The sequence below is a fragment of the Sinohyriopsis cumingii genome, chromosome 5 (assembly GCF_028554795.1).
Source record: "Sinohyriopsis cumingii isolate HCF-2022 chromosome 5, ASM2855479v2, whole genome shotgun sequence".
Taxonomy (NCBI): Eukaryota; Metazoa; Mollusca; class Bivalvia; order Unionida; family Unionidae; genus Sinohyriopsis; species Sinohyriopsis cumingii.
Genome location: NC_142965.1, coordinates 39,580,279 through 39,594,178, shown reverse-complemented (window position 1 = coordinate 39,594,178; position 13,900 = coordinate 39,580,279). Strand labels below are relative to the sequence as shown.

General features: G+C 35.8%; 1 protein-coding gene across 7 annotated transcripts in view; it reads left to right on the top strand.

Annotated features, from left to right (window-relative positions):
• Nucleotides 1-1,282: 1,282 nt before the first annotated feature.
• Nucleotides 1,283-13,900, top strand: part of LOC149798985 (sodium/hydrogen exchanger 4-like) — a 242,969-nt gene continuing 230,351 nt past the window's right edge. For 3 of the 7 annotated variants that reach the window (XM_089957908.1, XM_089957913.1, XM_089957907.1), the window contains exon 1: nt 3,313-4,559. The gene's annotated coding sequence lies outside the window, so the exon portion shown is untranslated. Of the gene's footprint in view, nt 3,286-3,312; nt 4,560-13,900 lie in introns of those variants that run through there. The other 4 variants (XM_089957910.1, XM_089957911.1, XM_089957912.1 and 1 more) reach the window with 4 other exon arrangements.

Here is a 13,900-nt window from a genome sequence, read left to right as displayed (position 1 = left end):
TACGTGAATTTGCATAGGGTCAGACACAGTCTGATACCGAAGCCAGAAGAGATAGAGAATGTGAGAATGTTAAAAGTCACTGAAGACCTGACAGAAGAGCTCTTCAGAGAAGACATTAACAGGGAGAAAGAAGAATGGACAGAGAAGTACAGACTTCAGAAACAGCAGAGAGAGCAGCAACAGCAACAGCAACAACAGCAGCAGCAGCAGCAGCAGGAACCTGAACCTGACAGAGGCTTTGTCGATTGTCGTATCGATACCAAAGAGTTCTTCTTCTCTTTCCGAAGAAGCAGACCTATCGTCAGAAAGTCTATCATCAGAGGATGTTGCATTCTTAGAAACTAAAAGATCGCCCTAGCTTCAACTTCACACAAGCAAAAAAAAAAAAAACAGCCCTTTTCAGGGCTACCCAATACTCTAGAAAAGAAATAACAATCGATTTGCCAATGTGTGCATGTAGAGTAGTGTGAATATAAACACTAACTCTTTTCTAGTGTGATTGTATGTGTTTGTGTTTGTAAGCACTCACGTACGTTTCTGTGGATAGTAGATAATGATCACATTTTTTTTTTTTTTTGCTGTTTGACGTGCGTGGAGAGTAGATTTGGGGTTTGATTTGATTGCTTTGCGTATGTGGATAGTATATTGAAGTGGTGATGGACAGTATAAAAAAGTGAGTGTTTCTTTTAGGTCCGCGCGTTGTTTGGTCATGATCTAGGTAATATAACTTTTGTTTTAGGGGATGTTTTCCTTCACGTCCGCGCTTTCACTATAAATTGAAAATCGCTTGACAGTGTAGCTACCCTGTTCATTCGCTAACAAGACAATGAATACCAGAATTGTGAAACTGCTAGAACTCCAGATGCACCTGAATATGCCAGGCGCATAGTAAATGAACTGGCCGCAGAGGCCATAGTAGAAGAGGCAAGGATAAAGAAAGAAAAGGAGGAGAGAAGACAAAAGGAAGAGGAGGAGGAAAAGAAAATAGGAGAGAGGATGGCTTATAAGATACCAGAGACAGAGGATTGGGGTGATGAAGCCAATCATCCTCCCTCTGCGCTCCCAGTCAAACGAGTCAACTGGAAAGATTGGAGTAGAAGATGTGTGTGTGGTGCCAGACCTGGAAGATGCCATCATTAACCAGGTGTCCTGGAGTTCAAAACACAGCCCTTTTCAGGGCTACCCAAACCTTTAGAAAAAAAATAGTAATCTATTTGCCAATGTGTGTATGTAGAGTAGTGTGAATATAAACACTAACTCTTTTTTCCTAGTGTGAATGTATGTGTTTGTGTTTGTAAGCGCTTAAGTTGGTTAGTGAGGATAGTAGATTTGGGTTTGATTTTAATGCTTTGCGTGTGTGAATAGTAGATTTGGGGTTTATTTGTTGCTGTTTCACGTATGTGGATAGTAGATAATATGAAATGAGAAAAGTAGGGGATGTTTTCCTTCACGTCCGCACTTTAACTATAAGAACCCACAAAGTTCATCGTTCGCACCATTCTAAGGAATAAAAAAAGGAAGATGGAAGTGTCCCAAATGTTTAATGATTTAAGGCATGTTTATTTTTGGATGGTGGATGGTGAATATGGAGTTGAAAGGATTGAAAGAGATTGGAAGTTAAGAACAAGTCTGCACTACGTGAACGAACTAAAATTAGCCAGGGAGATGATAGAAGGATTAATTGAAGAAGAAGTAAAGAGATTGAGAGGGCTGCTAAATCCCCCTTATGTCAGAGTGGGGACAATAAAAGAGGCCATGGAGAAGGTAAAAGAAGTAAGAAGGTTCTTGGAAGAGATAGAACAAAGGTCAGAGTGGCCCTTTGTCAAAAGGAGTGTTGAACAATTGAAAAAAGGGGAAGAAAAGATGAGAAAGGTGATAGATGAAGAAGTGGAGAAAATAAAGGACAGGTGGGCAAAAGATAGAAAAGAAGAAGAAAATAGAAAGAAAAAGGAAGAACTAGAGAAACTAAACGCTAACTGGATGAAAATCCAATAGAAGTTCCGAGCCATGGGTCACCCGGACTGGATACTGGAAACAGAAAAGAAGAAGAAGAAAGGAATGATGGAAAAAATAAGGGGATGGATAAAGAAGTTAAGGAGTTAGAAGAAGAAGAAGAAACCCAAAGGCCCTTTTCAGGGCCACCCACATTTCTCGAAAAGAGATAGACTTTCAATTGCCCACCCCATTTTTTTTTATTTTTTTTTTTTGTTTAAAAAAAAATAGAGACCCCTCCCTGTTTCAATTTTCGTATGTTCCATTTCCATAGACCCATCAGGTCGGGACCATATTAAAATAGGGTCCCGACCCTGTTCCATTTTCCCTTATCTCTCAACAGACCCAAGATTTTTTTTTTTCCATGTTCAATTCCCCTTGAGGCTAGAGTGACCCAAGACTTTTTCCCCATATTCAATTCCCCATGAAGCTAGAGTGACCCAAGACTTTTTCCCATGTTCAATTCCCCTTGAGGCTAGAGTGTCCCATGATTTTTCCCCATGTTAAATTCCCCTTGAGGCTAGATTGTCCCATGATTTTTCCCCATGTTAAATTTCCATTGAGGCTAGATTGTCCCAGTGGTGTTTTTAATGCTAAGTCCCATTGAGGCTAGGGTATCCCACTTCACTACTCACGCTGCAGACATCGTAGCGATATGACTTCAGTTTTTTAAAAAGCTACGTTAAAAATCCCAATCACACACACACAAACATTAAATTTCCCTAGTATTAAAAGATAACATGTGAGAAAGCTTGCCAGTAGCTTCTCGAGGGTCGGTGGTTCTTTCCGGGGATTTCCCGGGTTCTTCCTCCACCATTAATACTGGCCGCCATGTATAGCCTATCATGTGCTGAAAAATGGCGCTAAACCCTACAACAACAACAAAGATAACATATTCTGCGCCGTGTTCGGTGCGATTATTAGACCCTAACGCATATTTACTGCTGGGTAGAAAGAGTTACTTCCGTCTGGTAGATTATAATAGAAAGTGTTTGTGATCCGAGAGTTGTGCGTTGGTACGTCGCTGTCTTTAGACTGTATATGTGTAGCTTTTCAGTCTTCTTGCGATTCTGAAGCAATTAAAGACACGTGAGAAAAGTCGAATCGAGCGGAGGGTTGTGGTCACGCTTGCACTCCATGCGTTCATTTATATTACTGATACGGTGATTTCATGTTGTCCGAGATTTCGCCGTACTTTATTGATAAAACGTCAGACTCCTGTGACAGTCCAGCGTCTCAAACATATACAGGTCAACCTTTGACAGGAACTTCACCTTGAAGTCATCTTTGAAGGTATTTTAGATTAATATATCATTTATATCGATTGTCACACAGTGGAAAGGTCAGTATTGAGTAACAAATATAGAGAACATACAGTAAAATTAATTGTGTTCTATGTCCACATGCGAGGTCACTTTCTCTATATGACGTAAAAGGCCAAGGATGCTCCGATTGATGATTGACCTCTAAGGTGGCGCTCACCAGATAATATGTACTTTAGAGAGAGTGACGTATGTAAGGTGAAGTAGTTCACATTTAAAACATGCACAGTGGAGAGAATGTTTGCATACCTCTATGCTACATTAATGTAATGTGGATGATATTTCTTTTGGATATTGTACTTTTGGAAATTTTACATGATTTAAGCACACTGCTAACTAAAATGACTGCTCCCTTGTGTTAAAAAATCAGTCTGAATTAGTCTAAAGTACACTATACATAGCAGCTATTAAAATAGGGCAAATGAATTTTGCCAGACTAGACAATACCAGCTTCTGAAAGTGCAATGAATGAATTACCAAATATATAAAATGTAAAAAAAGTTATCGGCTCTTTTTTATACAATTGACCTCTGAAGTTCAGGAAGTGAAAATGACCAAGTAGAGCTAGCACTTTTTTGAAAGGTGCACATTTGAAGTAAGGCCAAGCTGTATACTCTATAACCCATAGTACACCCATCAATCATACACCAAAATAAAGGGAATTAAAGGTTCTTTGCATTATACCTAAGATATACAAGGTCTTTTTTAAATAGCCAGTATAACCAGTAAGGAAAGCCGGGGACATTCTTTTTCTTTAAAATCCTAACCCTTATGCAAAATGCGAAACTGTATAGCGCCACCTAAGTAGTCTGGTTTCCTGAGTTCTCTCCACTCTGTTCCTCTTCGAAATGGAGTGGAGCGATGATATGGAACAGACGTCACCTCGAAGTTGCCAATCGAAAAGGGCCGATATGAACCGATTGCAAGGTTTACCTAACAAGGTAGGTAACTATAGTTAAAGAAATCTAAAATCTGCTGCATTCTGTACTGCAAAAAAAAAAAAAAAAGCAATATCGTAAAATGTACGCTATAGAATTTGTGGATCCTTTGGGTCGGGTACAATCATCTTTCGACTTCAGATTCATCGTGTTTACATAATTAACATAAATGATAATTAACTGCCTTGCATGGAAATCACAGGTACTTGATTCTGTGGAAACTAATGTGTTATATGGTGAGTGTACACATTAGTTTCCACAGAATCAAGTGCCTGTGTGCAAAGTTCATTACGTGGACTGACAGAAGGTAAGTTTTCGTTGTATCCACGTGCAGATTATGGGTCAAAGTCATGAAGATGTAGTCGAGAATGTAAAATATGATAAATGTCCAGGTAAAGTATATGTCCCAGTTTCTGTACGATTGTTAATTATAAAAAATTCAATGCATTTTTTTTTTTTGGGGGGGGGGGCGCGACTTGTATTCGCACAATTATACATTGCATTAGACACACAATGTACCTTGCATTAGCTGAAAGTATACTGTACATTGTCAGGGGTACCAGTAAGTAAAAATCGTGTGGTAACTCTTGCAGAACCTCTTAGTGCTGTACTGTCTATTGTTTTTCATTATTGATTACAGTTAGCATATTTTAATTTGCTAAAATATCAACAGTTTGTACTTTTTTGATAAGATAAGAGTTTAAGATTAGCAAACTAAATTATGATTTCTATGATCTGTTGATTATGTTGGAGCTGCAATGATTCAGTGTTTAAGTTATTGGAGTCATGACCAGGTTTTATGCTTGCCATGGGTTGATGGTACCTGCTGCAATTTTATTAAAACAATTCCACATTTATAAAATTTGTAACCTACTGCCTTTGCTCGATACTAAATATTTTCATGATTTTGTCCCATTATAGTATCAAGCAGCCTCCACCTGGTTTTTTTTCTATTAGATGTTTAGGAACAGTATATAAATGCACTGAAGGAACAAAACTAGTGTTCATATATGAGAAAAATGAATTTGATATTTTCAGAAAGTTTAGATGGAGTTGTTTTACTTGATATTTAGCATGTTCCAAGCAAGTTGGAGAATATTAACTTGAGACTACAAATGTCTTAGACCGCTATGGTGCCCTAAATGGTTAGATGGTCCACCTCAGAGTCAGGAGGTCGCAGGCTTGAACCCCAGCCAAGTCATACCAAAGACTTCTAAAAATGGTACTTGCACCTGTCTCAAATTTGTCTATCAGATAGAGGTTTATATATATATGTATCTATCAGTGTGTGTGTGTGTGTATGATGTATAAATACATGTATGTATGTATATATATATGTATGCATGTATGTAAATATATATGTATGCATGCATGTATGTATGCATGCATGCATGCATGCATGTATGTATGTATGTATGCATCTTTACATGCATGCATTTATGCGTGTATGTACCACAATTTTTATGTATGTCTCTGAGCATATGGTGAAGGTGTTTATGATGGATAGATATATCTGGATAAGTAAAGTAACTGATCATACCTGATATTGACTACTTACTTATGGTATTGATATTGTGATCATCTGCATGTTTGAAATCTGACAAAATCTAGTTTAAAACAACCAAGAAATGAGCAAAAAGAGGATTCAGTTGAATAAAAATGAGGTACAATAAATTAAATATATTTGCTTTTAGAATATATATTATACATATATATATATATATATATATATATATATATATATATATATATATATATATATATATATACACACACACAGTGGAACCCCGCTATAACGCGATAATTGGGGTCCACAAAATTGGATCGCATTAATATCGGGGTCGTGTTCATGTGGAGTTTTACAGTATTTCACTTTTTTAAGAGAACAACTCATTGGCATATATACGTGTATTCATGTCTACTGTATATGATGAATAGGGTATCAACACCGTTTACTATTGTGCCATCGTGGCATTCAGTTCATCTATAATGCAGGGATCGTCCTGGGCTTCGCCAATGTCGCAAATTGCGATTTTTTTTCCTTGTTGGCGACGAAAATATCCCATCTGGCGATTTTTTTGGCGACAGACTTTTTGGTTATTTAATTTGTACATACAATCATGGATTTGGACTGGATACATTAAAAGGGAGAACGAAAGGAAGCCACAAACTTGACTAAGCAATGCATTGAAATCAATCTGTTGCACAAACGATTCTTTGTTCGTATTGACAACCCCATCTTTACAGTGTATTGTTACATCATAATCTGCTATGCTGACATCTGGGCTGAGTACTGTATGCTGTGATACTGTCAGTCATGCTACCGAACTATACCTACAACTGACCGACTTCTGAAGACGCGAATAGAACAGATACAATTAATTGAATGGCTAATCCTTCTGTTGTTTTTTTTTTTTTACATATACCAATATAATACTTTTGCTGAACCTTCATAGAAAACTGATAACCTTTGAAGTACCGACTACTGCGTATAAATACAAAGCAAATGGAAAAAAATCTCAGTCACAATTATATCTGTCGCCAGTGCAGCATTTTACTCATTGATCTTTTCCTTTTGCCATCAATCGATGTTACGGCTGCAGAGACTTGAACTCCGCAACAAGAAATAGCGCAAAAAAACAGTCTTGCATAATTAATAACAATTATTTATTTCTCAAAATACAGGAGTGAAAGAATCCCTAAATTGGGTGTGAATTTATGCTTATATATACGGTCCAATATTGCCAGGTGTTGACTCCTGTAAGTTTCATTCATGGGAATGGAGATCATATTTTGCTTGTCAAGAAAATTTAAACAGCGATCATTCTTGGGAATTAGGAAGCAGTTCACTACAAGCTTTGTGAAGCTAGCCATAAGGGGAGGGGGGCTGCTGAGAGACTACTGGTGTCACCTGTCAGCACTGTAGACTGTGAACGTGGATTCAGTTAGATGAACCTCATAAAAACTGACATCAGAAATAAACTCTGCATCTCATCTCTCGAGAATTTAATGAGAATCAGCATGTACAGGTGTGAAAAATTAGACTTTGAAACTGCATTCAACAAGTGGGCAGCCCTAAAATCACGACGGATCTTCATGTAACACTGTGTAACATTTTGTTAATGCTTGTTGTAATTAGACTATTAACTACCAATCTTTTGTAATTTTCATTGCCTGTTACATTAATAGACTAAATTAACACTTAAAAAAATGTACACTACTTGATCTGGTGACACTTTTTGAAAATTGGCGACCAAATATTGAGGTTGGCGATTTTTTTGGCGACAGCTTTTTAAAAGCCAGGACCATCCCTGATAATGCATGTAAATCCATTGAAAAATTGCACACAGATTTACAATATTCAATATTTTTTCCTCTGATCATTGTATCTGAATTCAACATCTAATATATAGCATGAACAGAATATCAACACCATTTACTTGCCGTCTGATATCGTACCGTCAGGGCTTGAAATTAATCCATAAAATATGTAATTTCATTGCAAAAATTGCATACATATTTAAACTATTCAATAATTTTGTCACACATCATTATGTGTCTGAATTCAATGGAAAAAATTAACAGCAGAATTAGGTTAAGAAAGACAAAGCATGTGTACGGTTCATTACGTTCCAGGGTCTATGAACGGTGTCTGTACAGATTTCATACTGCTAAAATTTTCTCATATGCATTTCCATGTACATTTATCCAGTGCAAATTTCCAATAATTAACACTTGTACACCTATTCATTTGAACGACTACAACAAGAATAATTACAAATCAACACATGCTTTCAGCATGCATATAACTTTTACTTCAGATTTTGTGACTATCGAAAGAAACGTGTGAAATCTACTATACTAATCATGGCACAAAGTGCAGAGAATGATTTGCGTTTGTGAACTTGCTTTTCCATAATGGTAAAATATTTTTATAAAAAATAGGAAATTAAAAACGAGTTCATAAACAAACCATACCCTTTAAAACCTGAGAAGTGCAGTAGGCCTGCAATGGTCATGAGTCACTTTTTAAAAAAATGTAAAGATGAACACATTTACAATTTGATACCATTTCAATTTCCAGCTAATAAAGCGGATATTATTTACTGGTCAACTGATTACGTCTAATAACAACGCCAAGCCCAGCGAACATGTTGGTGGCTTTCATTTTTTGATGTTTATTAAATTGTGAAAATCTTTTATCAACCACCGCATTGTCTGCTGCTTTTTTGTGTATGCACTTAAAGAAACACATGTCGGCTATTGTTTGAGCAACGATGGCATACAGAATTAATTGCTGACAATCACAAAGACAACTTACTGGCTTTACTCATGGATCAGTAACAAGGAACATTTCCGATAATGTTTATTTTGGAAAATACTTCAAGAACCTGGTGAAATTGTTAAATTTCAGAAGCCAATCCACGATCATATTATATTCGAATTCATACTCTAACTCTTCCCCAAAATGATAATAAACGTTTTATCTTTCTTTTAAAATCTTTATTTTAAAAAAGTATTTTTCTGGGTACGAGAAAAATACACATACATGTATTAAAAATTTCAGGAACCATGCCACAATCGTATTATATATCATATTATGCTCGAATTCATACACAATCTCTTCCCCAAAATGATAATATATTTTTTTTTGTTGCGCAAGTGCTGAGAACGAATGTGCGTTTGTGAACTTGCGTTGCCATAACGGTAAAATATTTTTATAAAAAAAATAGAAAATTAATAATGAGTTCAGAAGTAAACCCCATACACATGTAAAACCCTAGAACTAAGTACAATAGGCCTGCAGTGGTCATGAGTCGCTTTTATAATAAAATTTATTTAAAGCTGAATGCATGTACAATTTCATGCCATTTCAATTTCCAGCTAATAAAGCGGACATTATTTACTGGTAACATGTCCGATAATGTTTATTTTGGCATAACACTTCAAGAACCTGGTGATATTGTTAAATTTTAGAAGCTACGCCACAATCGTATTAAATTAAAATTCATTTGTGAACACTTCCCCAAAATGATAATAAACGTTTTACACACTATTTCTCGTACTTAAAAAAAATAATTTTTCACAATACGAGAAATATACACATACGTGTATTTAAAATTTCAGGAACCACACCACAATCATATTATATTTGAATTCATACGCGATCTCTTCCCCATAATGATAATAAATTTGTTACTCACTATTTCATGTACTTTGAACAAAAAATATTTTTTCATGTGCGAATGAATATACAAAATTTCGGGAGCCACGCCACAACCGCGTTATATCCGAATTCGTGTTATAGCGGGGTTGTGCTGTATATATGCAATAAACTGACAGTGAACAGGGCGAAACTAGTATCTAGCTATCTAAGTGCTTTTGACTCTTTAATGAGTCTTTTTCAAAGGCAAATACAAAACAGACAAGACAAACAAATAAAACAGAATAATCTTTATGTAAGCACATTGCTGAACCGCAGGCAGCACATTCCTGAAGACATTACAATAAAACTAAAGTTTTGTCATGGTTCACAATTTTTTAATTATTATAGTTTGATAACATCTCAATGCTTGTGCTATATTAGATAATAAACATCAGCTGGACATTCTGAAACTGATTCATTGAAGACATGCCCGGCCAAGTGCCAAAGCTACAACTATGGAAAATTCCATTGTTTCTATCTATACATCTGATATGGGCAAATGCTCAAGTCATGACTGATTACTAAGCATGCTACAGAAGATTGAAAACATTTATGAGGTCAGGGGTATTTCAGGTCTATATATGATATCGTTGATCACTAATGTTTGCATGTCAACATTTTTGCCTTTAAGAAAATGAATCATACTTACATGTTTTACATGTTATATATGAAGAATATAATATACGGGTATGTGGAATACATAAAATATAGGAGTAAATTCTAACTTCATATGAACATTACTTCTGATCTCAGACTAAACAGTAATATTTAATAAAGATTACCTAAACATTATCATTCAAGGCATTGCACAAAGAGAACTAACATTTGTTCCTTCAGCACCCATCTTTTTCATTTACCTAACTTCAGATGAATTTATTTTCCACTTTATGTATTTAAGCAAAGTAGGCTAACTTGCACTCTTACAAAAGATTCTTAACATCACTCTGTCATTCAGGCAAGCAGTTAGTGCATTGGTTGTTGTCGATCTCTGACTTCACCTTTTAATCACCACTATAAAAATCAGCTGCATAAGCTGCATCAGTGTGATAATTTTCCATGAGCAATTAGCATGACTGTTTGTTGTTTATGCAGGTAGTGAGTATACAGTATATTGCAATATCAAAAAGCTTTCTCTCTCTCTTTCTGTCTGATTACATGTCTGCTGAAATTTTCATTTTTTAAACACGACTGTAATGGGAGTAATTGGGAGTCCAAAATCATGTGTTTCGCATGACATGTCATGTTTTGGTAGATACATCTTCAAGTACAGCAGAATCTCACTCATCTAACTTATACTCTCTAAACCACATGCAGTATACATGTAATTTACCAGTGATAAGCCCATGATTAGGGATAAACCAATCCACCACTTAAAGAAAGCATTGTCAAAGTTTTAGTTAAGAAAGCACTTATTCTGTTCTCAGTATAACTTGAGGCTGTTGTTGATGAGAATCCTGGACTCACAATAATGTCAAAAGTTGAGGGTCCAGACAGAAAAACAGAGTTCAGATGAGAAAAGAGCGAGTCCAGTAGTTCATCCCAAAAATTACTTGTACACAAAGTCATTTCTAATACTTGGTAGTGCCAATTTTCCCTGTTTAGGATCAGGCAGATACAAGAAGAGCTACAAGAAGGCTGTTAGGTTTGGGTAACTAGATGTATGTGGAATTTAAGTTTGCCCAGCAGGTGACTGGTACTACATTAATTTCATGGTTTCATTGACTTGTTCCCAATTTCATCAAAACAAAAGGTGTTTTTAAAAATTACAATTTTTACGGCATATTGATGAATGAAAAGTATAAGGCAGTCTTAAGGCAACATGTTACAGTTAAAGTAAGAATTAGCATCTACCTGGGGATACTGAATTTGAAAACCCAGTCTACCAGTTTTCACATACTGATTAGGAATGCATTCCAATTTGGTTGTTTTGGCAGCTTGGTTTTGGTCATGTGATGTGAAATGTGACTGGGCTATGCCCTTTTTTAAGACAACATGAAGGTGGTGAAATTGTTCTGATAGTTGTCATGGTTGACTGGAAACAGTTGATCAAGTTCAAATTTTTGGCCCTCAGCAAAAAAAACCACATTAATTTCCTGTCTCCACCACCACCAATCCCTAAATCAAAAATGTTTTTGGGCCCCCCTTTCCGTTGACACGCAAACAAACACAGAAACACACACACACACACAGAGACGGAGTCAATATGTAGTCATTGCAAAATAATGGAAGTAACCTGTAATTAATATTTTGTACTATAGCATTGCACACTTGTACTGAATAAATATTACTTCAGGGTATTGTTTCTATTTTGTGGAAACTTTAAAGAAAATTGCCATTTTGCAAAACAGTATGAGCTACCAATGCCCTTAACCATATTGCAAAAAAGTGAAACAAAATAAAGTTGTTCAAATATTATGCTTGCTTTTTATTCTTATACTAATTTGTTACTAGATCATTTGAAAATTAAATTTTTTACAAGTATAGTGCTTCGTTGGGAAATTACATCCTATAATAATATCTTCAAATGACAGGCCCTTGAAATTTTTTCTGCTAATGAACTGTATACCCCTCTAAAATGTAACCACTGTCAGTGACAAGATTGAGATGATCAGGGAGATATACGTACATCAGACCCTCTAAAATGTAACCACTGTCAGTGACAAGATTGAGATGATCAGGGAGATATACGTACATCAGACCCTCTAAAATGTAACCACTGTCAGTGACAAGATTGAGATGATCAGGAGATATATGTACATCAGACCCTCTAAAATGCAACCACTGTCAGTGACAAGATTGAGATGATCAGGGAGATATACGTACATCAGACCCTCTAAAATGTAACCACTGTCAGTGACAAGATTGAGATGATCAGGGAGATATACGTACATCAGACCCTCTAAAATATAACCACTTTCAGTCCAAGGAGTGAGAAGATCTACAATATAACCTGATTGTCAACTATAAATGTTGGTTTATAAAATTATTATTTTATTTATGCATGGTGGTTGGGGGGATCTGACTGGAAAGACCAAATTTTTATCTTAAAACCTGGCCAGGCTGGGTATTTCAGGTTAGTGCAAAACCTGGCTGGGTCCAGGTGGTCAGACCAGATACCTGTCCATCCATATCTATATAATCATGGCATTATTTGGATGAAGGTATGTGGGAGTGTCAAATGTGCATGCCTTTACAGATCACAGTAGCTTCCTATGGGTTGTTGATTCTTTCCATGGTATTCTCAGTTTCTTCATCCACCAAATATACCAGCTGCCATGTATATAGCCTATCATGTGCTGAAAAATTGCATTAAACCGACCAAAACCAAAATTAGATAAAGGCATGCATGTGAATTGATGTGTAAGCATTTCTTATTTTGATTATACTCACCATACTTTAGTCACATTATCAATGTAATCTAATTTAGTGTCAGTATTAAGTGTGAGATGATTCATGAGATATAGATGCATCATTGCCTTTGCTGTAATGATACACATTATCAATACAAGTGGTGGAAAATCCATACAAAACAATGCTTACCATATGGAAGTTACTTTGATCTTCAGCAGTCATCTAAAATTGTTTTAGTACTCTGTCTTGTTGCCATATTATTCTTTAAATTGAGAATTCATGTGAGATAGCTCTTTCAGGCAATGAACCCATTTTTGTCAATTAAAGTGAAAGGAACAAGACAACATGCTTTCTTTCTACAGATTAACACCAAGCAAACTTGAGTACCTTTACTTCAGGCCATACTTTCATGAAATCAATAGAAGATGATATATTTTCTCTGAAATTTCAAGTATAATATTCTGTTTTTTACCTTGAACTCGCCATTTGCATTGCTAGTCACATGACAAAGTTTGTTAAAGTAAATATGATTGGCACGCTGTGCCCTGGAACAAGCCATTATGTCGTAATTTGAATTTGCATGAAGGAACTTTTACAAATGTGTGTTTAAAATAGAGGCTACCTAGAAAACTAAAATGGCTGACTCCTTGTGTGGTTCATCTTCAGATGAGGATTTCGTTTGGCAAATACTAGCTGATGATAGTTATGATGAAAATAATTTTTAAAGTTATGGAGCTGGGGAAAAGAGGTAATGGAGATAACAGTGGGTGATTTTGATCCAGAAAATGTTGTCAAATATGAGTCTGATATACATGCTGGATGGATAAAAACGGATGGCATGCCATTTTATTACAGAGTCAATCACCATTTCAGCAAATTTAGAATTTAGCAGAATACCAAGCCAAATTAAAATAAATTCAACTTCAAAGTAGAATGCAATTTTCATTTCATTTCCCAAACAGTTTAGTGCTGTGGGATCATGAGCTTCAAAACTGTATTTCCCTAAGATAAACTGAATAAAGAAGAGAAAAAATCAAATTAAGAAGCAAAGATATTTGATCAAAATAACTTTGTATTTTGGCTAGAGTGAC